The 15,235-nt window shown below is 39.9% G+C and overlaps 1 protein-coding gene across 2 annotated transcripts in view; it reads left to right on the forward strand.

Annotated features, from left to right (window-relative positions):
• GLI3 (GLI family zinc finger 3) overlaps positions 1–15,235 on the forward strand; it is a 207,594-nt gene that overhangs the window by 25,056 nt on the left and 167,303 nt on the right. The window contains exon 1 of one of the 2 annotated variants that reach the window (XM_027675837.1): positions 11,672–11,724. The exons of the other annotated variant lie outside the window; for it this stretch is intronic. The gene's annotated coding sequence lies outside the window, so the exon portion shown is untranslated. Of the gene's footprint in view, positions 1–11,671; positions 11,725–15,235 lie in introns of those variants that run through there. 2 annotated transcript variants of the gene reach the window in all.

A 15,235-nucleotide genomic window follows, 5' to 3' on the forward strand; every position in this document is an offset into this window, starting at 1 on the left:
ATGCACGCTGTATTCCTTGAGGAAGGTGGGAAGGGATAGTTTTTCCGAAGAGGGATGCTGGTGACTTCTCATATTTCACTGTGAATTGTATCCTAGGTGCTTTTTCAGTACCTCTGCTAGTGGAGGTCAATCTATCCCCCTTTTTAAGCTTGAAAGGGGAGCTCTGATCAAAGGCTTGAATGATGTCACCGATCTCTGATGATTGATTAGGAACAGAAGTTTGGGAGCATTTTGTCTGCCTTTACCTTATTGCTTCATATCCATTTGTGCCTACCCTTTAGGGTAGCTTTCAATCAGGGAAAAAATAGTATATATGTATATAGATGTACACACACATACATGTCCCACAAGTATACGCATATATAGAGAAAAGGAAGAGGATATTATGCAGGCTTCATGGTCTGAGTTATAAATGTGTTTAATGTAAAAGGAAACAGTTTTTATTGGTCTATGTTGATACAGGGATTATTTATTAATTGCTAAACTTCTGGGTATAATTCTTCTCTGTTTTTCTGCAGCTTCTCTCACAGATTTAAATTCATATAGGTCTCTCACACTGAGTTTTTGTCTGCTTTACTTTCTTTTACTGTAGTTTGCCCAGAGAGGAATCATGCCCTTGCTTGTTATTTCTTTTCCATGCCTGGGGTGCACATTAAGATCCACTGTGCATGCCAGTGGCTTAGAGATGCTTTTTTTAACTAGAGATTGAAAAATAAATATTTTAAATCTTCAGGGTTTTTTTCAGAAGTTCAGAGCGGGCCAAAATATATGTTAAACTATTAAAAGAAAAGATCTTTTGTTCATAAAATAGGAGCAGTGCTTTGATTCTCAGTGGTATGGGAGGTCGGACAATGGGGTTTGCTCATGTACGAAAGAGTGGTGTGCACGAGCAAGCAGTGTGGTCACTGTAGTACAGATGAGGAAGCTGGAGTCCATTCCTAAGTATCCCGCTCCTAACAATATATTGTAATTTGAATGAGGGACTCAAAAACTCCGCACAGGCTTTTAAAAGCTGGACTTAATTAATTAATTATTTATGGCAGTTTTCAGCATGTAGGATTATTCAAAAATGTCAAAGTTATTTTTGTGTATCTCTTTTCCCCTCTCTTTTTAGTAGGTTGGCTCATTTTTTTTCTCTCTGTCTCTCTCCCTCTCCCTCTCTCAAATCTCCTTTGCTCTCTCTTCTGCTGTTGTGCATTTCACACCAGGAGATGACAAGTCTTGTGATTGCAGCAGAGGCAATTGAAAGAAAATAAAAAGAGAGTTCTTTTTCTCTGGTGCTGGCCCATGAACATACCGTAAAAATTGGATTAGACACACCTAGAGTTGGGATTGATTGCATCTTGAATGGGAAATTAGAACATCTGAAAAATTCCCTTTTGGATGGAACAGAAGGAAAAGTTGGATGGAAACCAGAGAAGAACTGTAAATCACTATTGAAGTTACTTCCTATGGTTTACCATTGGCTGTCAAAGAAAATTGCCTTGGGCTTGTTTATAGCTAATTCCTTCTATAGAAAACTTCAATTTGTGGACTGGCCTCTGAACAGGATTGATAACTCTGTTTATAGACCAGGATGGGTATCTAAAGATAACAGATAATGCAAATGAACCTTTTTTTGATAAGCCAGGGAAGCAATTATGGATACAACTTGGTTGATGGATTTCAGAGTGCTTTTCCACAGATTATAGATTTTTTTTTTTGCATTATAGTTTTCTTAGCAGTGTTAGAAAAACAAAATCAAAGTCATTCAAATAGAACTAAAAAGATGGAGTGGCTGATATAACCAGCTTTCCTACCACTTGTAAACATAGTGAATCAGATTAAAAAAATAAACAGGCAGTCCTCATCCTTCTCTGGGAGAAATATGATTTGATAAAAATGTGTGTTTAATATTCAATTTACAGTTTCATCTGAAGTGTGTAAACCTAGATGTCCTGTGGGAGTTTACAGCCCTTTCCAACTTTAACTCAGATAAAATGCTCTTCATAAACCGTCTTGCTGTTTTTATTTTTGAATTTTTATTTCTGCTGGAGAGGAGGGTGGAAGCTAAACCCTGCCAGTTGTTGGAGGCTCCCTGGAGCGCTCAGCACCTGTGATGAACCCTTAAGCCTGGGCTGGTTTCAGTGCTGAGTGCACAACAGTGTGATGCAGAGCGGGCTTGCTTGGGATATGACTACACTGCATGTTGTGTTTCTCTCTCAACTCCATGGATTTTCCCATTGGAAGTGCCTGCGAATCCTCAGCTTCTCACAGCCTGAAGGAGACCTGTGGCTGGGGATCGCATCTGCCGGAGGTCAGAGGGAGGTTTGGTATGCTCTCTCCAGCTCAGCTGTTTTTCTTAACTTGCCGGTAGTTCAAGCTCTGTGAGTTACAGGTGGCGTCCCCGGGGAGGAGCCTGTGCTTTCCTTACCCCTCAGGGTTCATGGAGCTGACCTGAGGAGACCAAGCTGCCTGCACCCTGCAGGTCAGAGACAGCCATGCCTTCCTGGGGTCAGGGCTTGACTTCCAGGGTCAACAGGGTATGACTTCCAGGATCCACAGTGAGACAGGGAGGAGAAAAAATTAACCCCATAAAATGTTGGGTTTGTAAGTGGCATTTGTAGTCGTAATTTCATATTCATAATTTCATAATATTCATATTATCTTTAGTGGTAAGACTGAGCTTTATTTAATTTAAAACCGTAGTCCACAACTCACTGAAATACTGAAAGGATTTTTAGCAACCTTAACTAATCCAGGTTTTAAATATTCAGTCTTGGGTGTGTCTCTTTCCAGTCTCCTTACTCAAGCCATTGTCTTTCAGTTGTTTCCCTTCAGTGAGGTGTCTGGGCTCCTGACACCCTTGATCACTGACTTATCACATCTCTGAAACTGGAGATAACTTCTCATGGAGCTGTCTCAGGGCCTAATCCTGGAAATGTGCTTTCTTTTATAAATGTTCTATTTGAAGGCTCTTCTGTATGATCAGAAACAAAGGGAAAAATAATGATGTCTTAGTTCCCATGCAGTTGTAATAGAATCACTCCTTCTAGTTTGAACTACTCCAGGTTTCAGGGATTTGACAAGGTACAGACTTTGCTTCTGTCATGAAGTCAACCACCACTGACTTCCACGGAAGCAGAATGGGAATCCTTTATTTTAATTGATATTTAAATATTCGGTCACAAACTGCTACAAAACCCTTCAGTATTTTACAGGCATTTTCAAGGCCTTCATAAAGGATCACACATCTCACAGTTTTTATCAGCAAAATTGAAAACAGCACAATTTTGCTTAGAGAAATACAAGACCTGTAACTGTTTTCTGAACATAATTTTAAACGTCTTTTCTGAAGGTGCATGTGATAAATTATTCTTCAGAGATATTTGTTTGAAGAGTTTGAGTGAATGGATATTAGCATCTTTCAAACACCAGACGGGTACAGGATCACAGTGCTTCTGCCAAAATCATGGGTCTGGAGTTGCTCAGAGGATTTCTCCCAACTTCATTTCCAACATTCATCTCAGTCCAAGTCAGTGCGATGTTTTCCAAGTATTGGTCAAAGATAAATATTAATAGTAGGTTTTATTTTATATTTTCAATTTGATGTGCATCAGCATCTTCTTCTGACAGTCACCCTGAGCTTAAAATATCTGTTCCAAGACACTTTTTTTTTTGCTGACACAATTGAGGCTAATGTTGCATATATAACAGTGGAAACAGTTTTAAAAGTCTTGTTCTCAGCTTTGTACACTTTTTTTGATTGTTCAGATGATAGGGGAAGGCAGGTTTGTTTTGCTGTTTAAATTCCCAAAGACCTTTTTCTTCAGCTATCAAACTTAAATCAGAATTAAAACCTTGCATACATTTTCTTTGGCACCAAAAATTTTTTTTCCCTCTGAGAAATAACTTAGTGTGAAGGATACCAAAATATCCCAAGTAATAAAAATATTTCAAGGGACTGTGATTTATTGCTACATTTATCTTCAAGGCTCAAACAGATGCTAAAAATAAACCTACTCCTAAAAAATAATAATTATGTCTATAAGTGAATAAGAACCTTGAGTAAAGATATCAAAAATTCCACCAGGTGTTTAAAGAGTGAAAGATAGAAAGGCGGGACTCAAAGGAAGAAGGAAAGGAAGGAAAGAAAGAGCAAGCTCTTTCTGTGCTCCTCTGTGGTGCTCTTATTTAAGCAGATTTCAGGTGAATTTTTGCTTGTCATATTGGACCGCGAACCTGTCAAAAATGAGTATTTTAGCATTGTTAGACAGAAGTCATAGTTGTTCATGGGGCCAGTAGTTTTAACTTCAGTGGTGTAAGATCTTACGTGTAGGTGCATAATAGTTTATACAGAGTAACTTAATTCCTGTAATAGGTGAATCTGAGAAAAACATTGTATTTCAGACTCCTTAATTATGGGGAAAAAATATTACCTTTAGACATAAACATTAGACACCAAGGAAGAGCAACAGGAGTTTTTTGTTTGAGTGTCTGAACACAATTTGGGCTTCTGCTTTTGTGTTTTTATTTGGCCAGTTATAATATGCTGGATTTTGTTAGCCTTCTGAGATGCGTAGGCTCTTCACTTCTTTGGGAAGACAGAACCTCAGCCCATCAGTTCAGGATGTTGGGACAGAGTTCACTGCTGGCTTTTTGCAGTCTCAGAGACGTCAGACTTACTGTGCGAGTGGAGTTGCCCTGAGCTCGACATGGATGTGATGGGTATCCCTCATATCTGCAGGTCTCAGGCACGGTCTGGCTGCATGCAGTACTGCCTTGTACAGGTGCTTCTGAGTTTCCAGGAGTCTTGACTGCTGTGGAAACCAAATCCTTGTTAGTCTAGTATTGAAAGTCCCCTCTGTTGCGGGGTTGAACTTATTTTAACATGGAACATACCTAAACAATGAGAAAATTAGAAGAATCTAACGAAAATTCTTTATTATGTTGGGGTTATATTTTGTTTTAGCAGTAAAGAGAGCAGTGAAATTGCTTTTCCTAAGTTCTGCTGGAGGAGTTGCAGAGGGCAGCAGTGTGTATATAGCAGGCTGTCAAGCTGTAATTGAAAGGGAGAGCATTCAGAACTTAGCCACAGTTAATTCTTAAAAATGTAAAGAATCTTTGAGGTTAGGTGGATGTTAACTAAAGTAAACACAAGCCATGAGAGGTATGAAATGATCTCACTGAAAATCTGCTTCCCAGCTTTCTGTTCCTTCAGGTTATAGACTTTTCTTTTGCTTGTTCCGGAGTTTGGGCAGAATCAGTCTCCTATCTGAAAAATGAGACATAAAAATAAAAATGTGCAGCAAAAATAAATATGTTGCAGACAGTGACATGGCTCTTTCAACTGTTCCCTTCTAGATAGGTCCGTCCAGTCTAAACTTTCTCTTGCGAGGTCTGCAAAGAGTGTGAAGTTGGCTCATGTGACTACTACCATGTGATTCCAGTGCATTTCAGGGAATGGAATTGAAAGCGAGAGATAGGAGATAGAAAGGGACAAGAAGATTCTGCTTAGAATATACAGTGCTTCCATTAAACTTTTTTTTAATTTTTTTTTTTTAAATTTGGTATCTAATACATTTTTTTAGCACTCAGAAGGCTTCTATCCATAAACATGTATTTCTTTTTGTTTCAGTGCTGGAAATGCTTTTGAGCGTCTTAAAACTAAAAGGGCTGATGAAGGCAGGTGAAGGGAGAAGGATGTTTTACATTTTGGTATTTTAGGAAATAAAAATTAGCAAACACTAATAGGTATCCGTTCTTTCCTATTCTTTATTAAAATGCATGAGGTGTGGATCAAATTACTTTATTCAGCACTCAGCTTTTCAGCTACCTTGAAATGGAAGACTGCAGGCAGTTGGATAAATTTGCTGGAAAGTTGCCCAGTTTCATTGCTGCTTATATAAGCTTGCCTGTATCCTCTGGGGAAGACTATTTTGTAACATGTTATATCAGGATGAGTATCCCTATGTTCCCTTTAGCTCTGGGGTGCCAGAAGTAGATGAGTGGTGGTGGTGATGATGATGATGGCTGTTTTTCTCTCTCTCTCCTTTCTGGGGTTAATGAAAGACAATCATTAGGAACATTTGCCAAATCAGGGTGCTACCCCTCTCTGCTTTGCTATCATCTGAAAATAACATGCAATGTACATTACTCATGATAAGCAAATTATGGTTGAGTTATAAATTATTTTGCAATTGCCTAAATGATAGTTAAACTTGTTTTGGAGCCAGCATAATTAAGGATGTGTGACTGCTTTATTAGACTGCCTTGTTGGGTTTCCAGAAACAAGCTATCACAACTTGTTTATATGCTGGTATTTTATCTCTGCAGATATATGTTCAACTGTTGGCTGTGCAGCAGTTAAGGTAGGATTTGAGGTCTTGTACTTACTGTGTTGGATAGCTGTTGATGTCAAATGGAAATTTGTGAGAGTTTCACACTTTGGAGACCAGCACTGTAAATTTACCATTGGGGCAGATGAGATGGTTTGAATCTCTAGGCACTGCAGACTGGACCTTCTTGTCTTTGTCATGGTGATAGCACTGGGAAGCATCTGTGATCCAGACCCTTTCTCTTATGAATGCACATGTACATTTCTTACTGGAATCTGGAAAAGAGGACACGTTGGGTGCACCTACACGTGTTTCAATTTACCACTTCATTCTTCTGTTTGGGTTGCTTAATGCAGAATCAGGAAGTCATACTCTCAAAAGTCTGTACCAGTAGGTAGCAATCTAGCTTCATTATTTTATGTCAAGAATTGCCCTCAGCTTGGCAATAAACCCTTGCAATTAAGTCTGATGATGTTAGGTATTTGCATTTTACAGTGCTTGTTGAGGACTGGAATGCTCTGAGGACTCCTATGAGGCTTGCAGTGACAAGGACAATAAATCCTATGGTATATTGCAGAATAAAAAGAAACCTGTTAGGGTATTTGTGATTCATAGAGTCATTTAGCATGAAGGTCCTCTCAGGCAGAGTAGAGAGGTGCTCTCCTGAAAGGACAAGCAAGACCAACAGTGGAGCAGATCTATGGAGGGCAATGTGAGGGTGGGAAGTAGGTTGGATAATGACAATTGTCACTGAGCTGAGTTGACACAGGTCACCTTCGGGGGTTGTATAGCAATCATTTATGTTACCTTAATTCCTTGCTGTCTGCCTAACTGGTGGGGTCCATTCCTTTCTTTGAGAAGACTATTTTGTTCCTTGCCCGAAGCCCATTAAGTTGAGTGAGGAAATTTCAGTGTGTAGCACTTTCCAAACTGTCACTAACCCAACCTTTTACTGTAAAATTAACTTAAAACAGTGATTGTTTGAAGATAAGAACCTGACCTAAAAATCCCAGATCCACATAATGTCAAATGGTCTTTGGATACCGATGGGTATTACACAGGCTGCTAACCTGGAGTCACTTATATGTATGTGTGCTAGTAGGGCTGGGATGTTGCATGTAAAATGCCCGTCTAAGGTCTGAGATATGGGTTAGATGGAATTAGAAGAGTCTCTTGGCTTCTTTTCATTGCAATTGTAAGAGGAGATTTCTCTCTCATGGTTTACATGGTTCAGTGGGTTAGAATAAAGTGGCAGGTGTCACTCTGAACATGTGAGTCTGCATTGGCAGAAGCAATCATTCGTATGGCTTTTGCATATGCTCCGGGAGTTGCTGTCAAGTCAATATTTTCTTCTCAGAGGCTAAATGCCTGAGTGGTTTCTGAAAGCTGCTACTGCTGCATCAATGAAAGAGTTATTTGCTATGTCATCAAGTATCCTATGGTGCAGATTCTGGAGTTTTAGAAGCATTGTGATTATGAGCTTGTGGTCAGTAGATGGAAACACAAAATGTGTTTTTCAGCAGCTCTGTACAACTTTCTAGATCATCTATTTACAAAATTTTGCACCGTGACTCTCTAATGTTTCACAAACAGCTTGTCAAGTGTTTCTTCTTTAGGATCTTCAACACTGTTGAGGAAAGCATATATCGGTTGGCATCACTGAACTTTTGGTTTGAAGTTTTATTTTCTTGGGTGAGGATGATGGGGGAGAAAATTTGGTTAATGATCCCTGAAGCTCTCTTAATTAGTAGGCTTTACATATATACTGCATTTGATCTGAGTAGGAGACCCTCCCAGCAGAAAAGCAGTGGGCTCCAGTGAAGGTAACAAAGCTCTGATGTGAGGTAGGATGTGTAAGATAACTGGAATATGGTTTTGTCTGAACGCTGAAGAATGCTTAAAAATGCCTTTTTTTGGTATTGGGTCACCATTTCCTCTGGAGGACCCACCTCTGCAGCCATCTGTGCAGCCAGATTCTCTGTCAAGAGTGGGAGCAGGCAATCTGCAGGTGCCAATGTGTGCTGCAGCTGCACATCAATGCTGGGCACACCTGGCATCCTTTTGAGTTTTTGCATAATTGCATTACTTCTCCCTCCTTTGCTTTCTGCAGAAGGTGGCCGCCACTTTGCAAGTCTGTGGGAGGTAAGGGTGGGCAGAGGGGAGGTTATGCACTATTTAACCTCTGACTGTGTCTCATGGGAAGTTTAAGAGTCGTCTGGGAAAGAGGCTGTAGGATAAGGCTTCTCATATCTTCTCCTGCTGCCTATAAAGCCAGAGGGAGCATAACCTTCTGGGAAGCTAGAGACTTCTGTGGCGTTCAGGGCCTGATCCACAGCATATTGAGGTCAGTGCCTTCCTAATGGGCTTTGGCTGAGTCCCTATGAGAACAGGAGCAATTGGCTCACAGAAAGGCTGCTAACCCATTTTTCACGCTTGCCTCCTCTCTACTGAAGGAATCAAGGGGGAAAAGCATGACTCTTAATGACTGCTGATTATAAATAATTAGAAGTCATTCAACATTTACACTAACATATTTAGGTTGTGATGTGTTTTGCATTTATTAAGTATTGGCTTCTCTCCTGTGGCTTGGTGTTTTTGCTTAGGATCTCTCACCAGTTCCCTGTGTAAACACTGGGGGTTAGAAGAGAAGATGGACCTCCAGTTTGGCATACCATGGAGGCTGGCCGCTGTGGGAGCCCTTTTGGTGCTGTGGTTCGCTATAGAACAACTGATTAGCAAGTATTTAGCTTAGTTGGATTTTGCATGGAGTGAAAATTATTACGCTATAGGTGATGCACAGCAGAGACCTTAGATAATTCAAACATTGCTTGTGCAAACACTTAACATGCTGAAATATGGTAAAGCCAAGGATTTTTCATTTTGTGGCATAGGGTCCAGTAAAGAACAGCCAGTTCATGTTGCAGTGATGTTGCACCAACCATGCTCTTTTGCACAACCATGAGTATATTTTTTCTTCTTTGCAGATCTTGTAACAAAATGATAACAGATGAATCTAATAAATATTCCAGCAAGTGCTTTCATGTGCTGTTTTCTGTAAAATAAAATTAAAACCTGTAGCATATGTTAGTTTTTCAGGGAAATAGGTAAAAAAAAAAGTAACACCTCAAAGGCTAGATGTTAGCATTTATATGTACTAAAGAGAATTTTTAACAGACAAAAAATAAAGAAGTCTGTATTTGCACTTCAGAAATGGTATTGTCTTCATCCAGTTCATAAATGTGAAGCTGAGGTGAAACTACATGGTGAAACTGTGATGTGACAAAGGCAACGTATAACCTTTTTAACGTCTATATAAATCAAACCTTTAACCTACTGCTTTTAAAAGGGAATGTCTAAAGGATGCTTTTGAATAACATTTTTTTTTATTCCATTTAAATGCAGATTTTTAAGGCCTTTAGTATAGTGGTGCATCTTTGGCAATGAAATGTTAATCAGGACTCTTTTGTAGAAACTTGGTTGGAAGATAAAATATTTAGTGCTGTTGTATATTGAGCCCACATTCCTTACATAGACACATAGGCTCTCTCCTCCTCCCCCTTTCCCTCTCCTCTTTCCTTTTACATTTTGGTTTATTCCCCACACCATCAGAATTGTAAGGAAGTATTTTATTTAATATTTGAAAAGCTGATCTGTGCATTCCCTTACTGATAACCTGACTTGATTATGTTTCTAGGAGGCTGCTAGCAAGGAAGTGTAGTAATTGGGTGACTGAATGTAGTTAATGTCCAGGATCAGTCCCATCCTAACTTGTCATGTGTTTCTGAGTAGAAAACAATTTTAGCTGTCTCTAGTTAGCTTTCTTTGATGAGCAAATTTGTGATATTATTGGAAATCTGGGTTTATATTTCCACTGATTACAGTAATTCTCAACCAGTAGATACAGCTGTGTTATACAGGCAGTCACATTGATTCCTTGGGTTCTGTATTGCTATAAACAAAATACTGTAACATTGAAGGTAATGTGTGTGTCCTGAAACACACACATACTATTAGGAATTGGGTTACTTAAGTCTGTAAATCTAGGTGTCTGTATAGACTGTTCACAGCTTGAGGGCTTGAATAATCAGTTTATTTACTTATTAAATCTCTTTTTTTAAGGTTTGTATCTTTTGAATAAAGAAGCATGGAAAGTAAGTGTTGTTCTTACTGGTGTCCCGTCATAATAAGCCTAAGCTGATTTCCTCTGGTGTAATGGGTGAGGGTTTGTTCCAAGATAAGTATTTGTTTCACAGAAGTCATATTTAATTTAAAGTATGATTGCTAATTATTTTAATATTTTTCTTATTTGATAGTTTGATCTTTCTAGATTCTTTTTTTTACTATTTTGATCATGTATGTCTTAATAAAAGCCAAAATGATAGGGATATTGTAACATCAGACAGATTTAAACTGAATTCCGCAAAACCTTAGACTTCACAATACAGGAATGATCTTCCTTAATGTAAGGCTTTACTTCAGTGGTGTCTCTTGTGTATCATTTTCATTTTTTAAAGGAACATGGTAATAAAAGAGGTCAGGAGTTTGTCACAGAATGGAAATGTGGGATTAAGGGCGTAGGGTCTGCTTTCAGTGCAGTGTAGAGGACACATTTGGACTATGAGGATGAGAGAAGCAAGGAAGATTGTATAGTATTTATACATTGGCAGGAATTTATTGTGGGATTATACTTTGTATTGTCTAAACTCTACTTTCACAGGAATTGCTGAGTTTTCTGCAGCACAAAGATGCCTCAGTGCAAACAGCCTGCTGATCCTTCTCTTCGAAGTTCGTAGTGGCCACTGCACTGAAAAAACTCATCATGGGGTTTTTTATCCCCTTTTTGACATGGGAAAAAACCCACCAAAACTCAAGGGGACTCGACGATGAACCCTTTAACGCCTTCCCAGACTTTATTCTGAACACAGCTTATCCTGAACACAATGCTGTCTTCCCAACTGCACCAAACTATTTGCTGCAGTTGGATAGTACTGTGCAAGCAATTGCAAACTAAGCTGAATGTTTGAAATCAAAAGGCAGATTGCTTCATTATACTTGGTGTGTAACACCCCAAAACACTCAAGGGTACCTCCTGTGGGGATGATTGTATAAAAATATTCAATTTTGGAAAACCATGTTTTGGCATACCATATTCAGTTGAGCTCATGGCTTCACTATATTACACCGACAAATTAACACTAAAATAATGGCAGGTGTTTCAATTTTGTATTTAGCAGGGAACTAGTATAAAATATTTCTGATTTTTTTTTTGTTGCTAGTCTCTTCTAGTTCTGCAGGAATCACCAGAGCACTAGGAAAAACAAGTCTCTGACTGTTGTATATGCGGACTCTATGTCCCCAAAAGAATCACTTTGGCATGGAATGAAGAGGCTGAACAGTCCATTGCTGTGTAGGTTCCAGATTTTATTTTGTCTGGATGAGTCCTGAGGTTTTGGAAGAATATGTGTTCCATTGGTCTGTGAGGAGGAGGTGGTGTTTCTTGTTCCATTTTACTGAGAATTTTACTGGAAGCATGGACTAAATTTCTCTCTGGTTTCTTACAGTGCAGCTACAGCTCTATTTGTCAGTGACAAAGCATTTTTAATGACATTTCTTATATATATATATATGTTTTGTAACACAGAGTCTTGGTCTCCAGACTTGAAAACAAACCAGTAATCAGTAACCTGTGAGAGCAGAAATTAAGCAGGCAATGCTGTTATATCAAGGTATGGTAAGAGCCCTTGTGCTGGAACACAGGAAAGGTCGGCTTGAGTGCCAGTAGGGAACTACTGGTGTTTGCAGACTAGTTAAGATTGGCTTAGCATCTAAATCAGTGATAGTATGCCCTGGGAAGGCTTTATTATACAGAGAGTAATTTTTGCTCATGAAACTTCATGAGATAAGAGTCACTGAAGTCACAAGTCAGTGGCAAGAACAATGATACTCATTGAACATAAGCCAGCCCAGGAAAGGGGGAAACTCCTCTCCTAGGGCAGGGCTCCTTCAGAGGCTTAGATAGTTTTTATCTTGGTGTTGCCTCAATGAATGGTCTCTCTTGGTTTACATTGGTTTTGACTGAGAGTGGAAACAAGTTTTCAGTGTTTAGTTCATAGCACTTTGTGTTGTGTGCCCTTTGGAAGTGCTTCCTGAGGTCTGCCCCAGGACTATTTGAGCACGAGGTGGGATCCTTAACTTTTTAAATAGCAACTGTGATTTGCTCTGGCTGTAATCAGCTCTACCAGGGCTTTCAGTCACTGAGCACAGCTTTACAGAACCTGTAAATGCTGTTCCTTAATTGCTTCTGAGCAATAAAAGGAACTCTAACACGAACCAGATCTTCTTAAAGAATCACTGTTAAATATTAATCTGTCTCTTACAGTTATAATGAGGCAGCCTTGTTTTGTAATGAGTGAGAGCTGGGGACCAAACCATTTCCAGTTGGAGTCTGACGAACTTGCTGTGTGACTTGGGTCTATATTCTTTCAGGGCATGCTATTTTCCTCTGTAAAGGGAGGATCATATATCTTACATTTAATCGTCTATTGTTTAGAAAGAATTTGACATACAGAGGCTTGTTTGATGTAGATGTTTAAGGTGGTACCTTGATGGCCTGTTGTCCTACTTCCTGGAGGGCTTGGCTTTTACTCTGAAGCCAGGTATAACACTGCATCAATTCACCAGAAAAATAAGATCTCTTTCCTTTCCTTACCCTCCCTTGCAAAAGGAGGAAGAGAGGAGTCAGGACAATAAAACAATTTGCAGTGGTTTCCACTAGCTGCCTACAGGAGGGAGAATCTCTTCAGGCTCTCACTCCCTGCTGCCTGGGAGTGGAGGAGTGGGAAGCAGAGGGCGGTGTGCAGGCCGCATCCCCATGAAAGACCGCTCTGAGCTCCTGCTGCTCTCCCCTCCCAGGCCTTTTGCCTCCATGGTGTGTTGTCTCTGTGGTAACAGGCAGCAGGTATTATAGCTGGAGGTGTTGGTGAAGGCGGCAGCGTAGATCAAACTGGCCTTGCTTGGCTCAGGGCTAATGCTGTAGATGTTCCTTCTGCTAGGGCAAGGGAGGAGAGATGGGGAGGCACCTACTGTGTGCTAAGAGTGGTGCAGGAGGTAGGTCCTGTGCTCTCCTAAGACAGGAAGGGTAACGAGGGCTCACAGGCTTAATATCTTTGCAGCCAGGAAGCTGCTCCTCTGTTTAGAAAAGGGAGTGGACTCCCACCAGCTAGTGGGAGCATCAGTCCAGTTTTGACCATGGGAATTTGAGTCAAGACTGCATTTATTTACTTCCTAGTTTGGTTCATATTTCCTTGCCTGTGCTTTGCACTCTGCTGGAGGCATGGTTCAGTCCTGGACTGGAAAGACTGGGCTATGGGATGTTGGAAAATTAAATGCGAAGTTGTGGAAGATGGTAGATTAAGAAACAAGGAGACTTCCTTACAGAGTAAGGGAAATGACATCTGGGTTAAAAAAAAGAGAGAGAAATACTTTTTTAAAATGGTGATAGATAGAAGGTAAAACAGCCAAAACAAAACTAAAAATAAGTGATGGATAACTGGGAGAAAGCGAGCCAGTGGGTGGAGGAAGGACAGACATAAGCTTAAAATGAAAAGAAAGAAAAATGAGCATGTGAGCATTTGTTTGTGAAAGGACATCTGTGGTAAATCACAAGGAAAATAGAAAAGACAATAGGGTAACAGAACTGAGGATAGAGAGAAACAAACAGAAGATACCCAACTAGGTAAAAACATTCAAGAGAGACCTGTGTCTGAAGAAAAAATATGACAGTTTAATGACAAACTAACGTACTGTTGGTTTAACATACCAAACCCCAGTTTCTAGCCCTACTCTTCCTGCTTCTTAAACTCAGAGTTTCCTTCTGAATAATGAAGTAATTCAATACTGTGTGTGGAAAAGAGAGACGGCTTTTTTACACCTATAGAAAGAGTGATGTCACGTGTTTTGGTTAGGATGGTGAGAGTTAGAAAAATAGTCTGTATGAATGTTTTTAAGTTGGAGGAAAGGATGAGATCACAGCTTCAGCTGAAACACAGACTTTCTGCTGAAGCAACCTCATGCATCAGAAGTGGCCTGCAGAATTTTTTTTCCTTAAGGAAGCCAAACAAACCTTAAACAAAAATAACTTCTCCCACAGTTTTTTTTTTTTTTTATGGCAATATTCGGGCAGGCTCCAACTGATGACTCTCATGACAAGAAACCTCAGTTTGCAAGTATTTTGAGAGTCGCCAGAGTTCTCATTAACCTAAGTCTACAAGTGATGAGTGGTGTAGTATGTAGTGGTAAATGTGGAAGTACACCATGATTTACAAAAACAGCATAAATCAACTGGCACTGGCTTTTTGGTGGCAGAGTTCCTGGTGGAGCTGCCCAGTGGACGATGACAGGAGCTGTTACTAGTGCAGGATGATGCCCTGCTGCAGGGAGGGGATATAAGGCTGCATAAGTGGAAGAGAACAGAAAAGCAACACAAGAAGTTGCTGATTTTGCCAGAATTTGGAACTGGAATTCTATTTGTGTATTCTGTGGCAAGACTGGCTGTTTTGTTTCTTCTCCTGCCTTTACCTCCTCTTCAGTTTTCTTCCCTTCCTCTCTCAGTTTTCTCGAGTTACCCTTTTGCCCTGATCTTCTGATCTCCTCGCTAAGTATTTATCTCTGCCAGGTTCCTGTTTATGTCTCTTGTTTGCTCTCTCTCTTTTTTTTCTTTTTTTCTTGAGTTAACCCCATTTAAGACTGCCCTGCACTTCTGAGGCCAGTGTCTGCTTTGTCTCTTTTCCTGTCTTCATTGCAGCCATCCTCACAGTTCTCTTTGTTGTGAAATTGTCCTGCATGATTTTCCTTCAACCTGGTTACCTGTCTTGGGTTGCTGCTTTGGCAGCATAACCTTACTTCATTTCAGCAGTACC

Source organism: Neopelma chrysocephalum, unplaced genomic scaffold (assembly GCF_003984885.1).
Source record: "Neopelma chrysocephalum unplaced genomic scaffold, ASM398488v2 Primary Assembly neopelma1_26, whole genome shotgun sequence".
In the NCBI taxonomy this organism is placed as follows: Eukaryota; Metazoa; Chordata; class Aves; order Passeriformes; family Pipridae; genus Neopelma; species Neopelma chrysocephalum.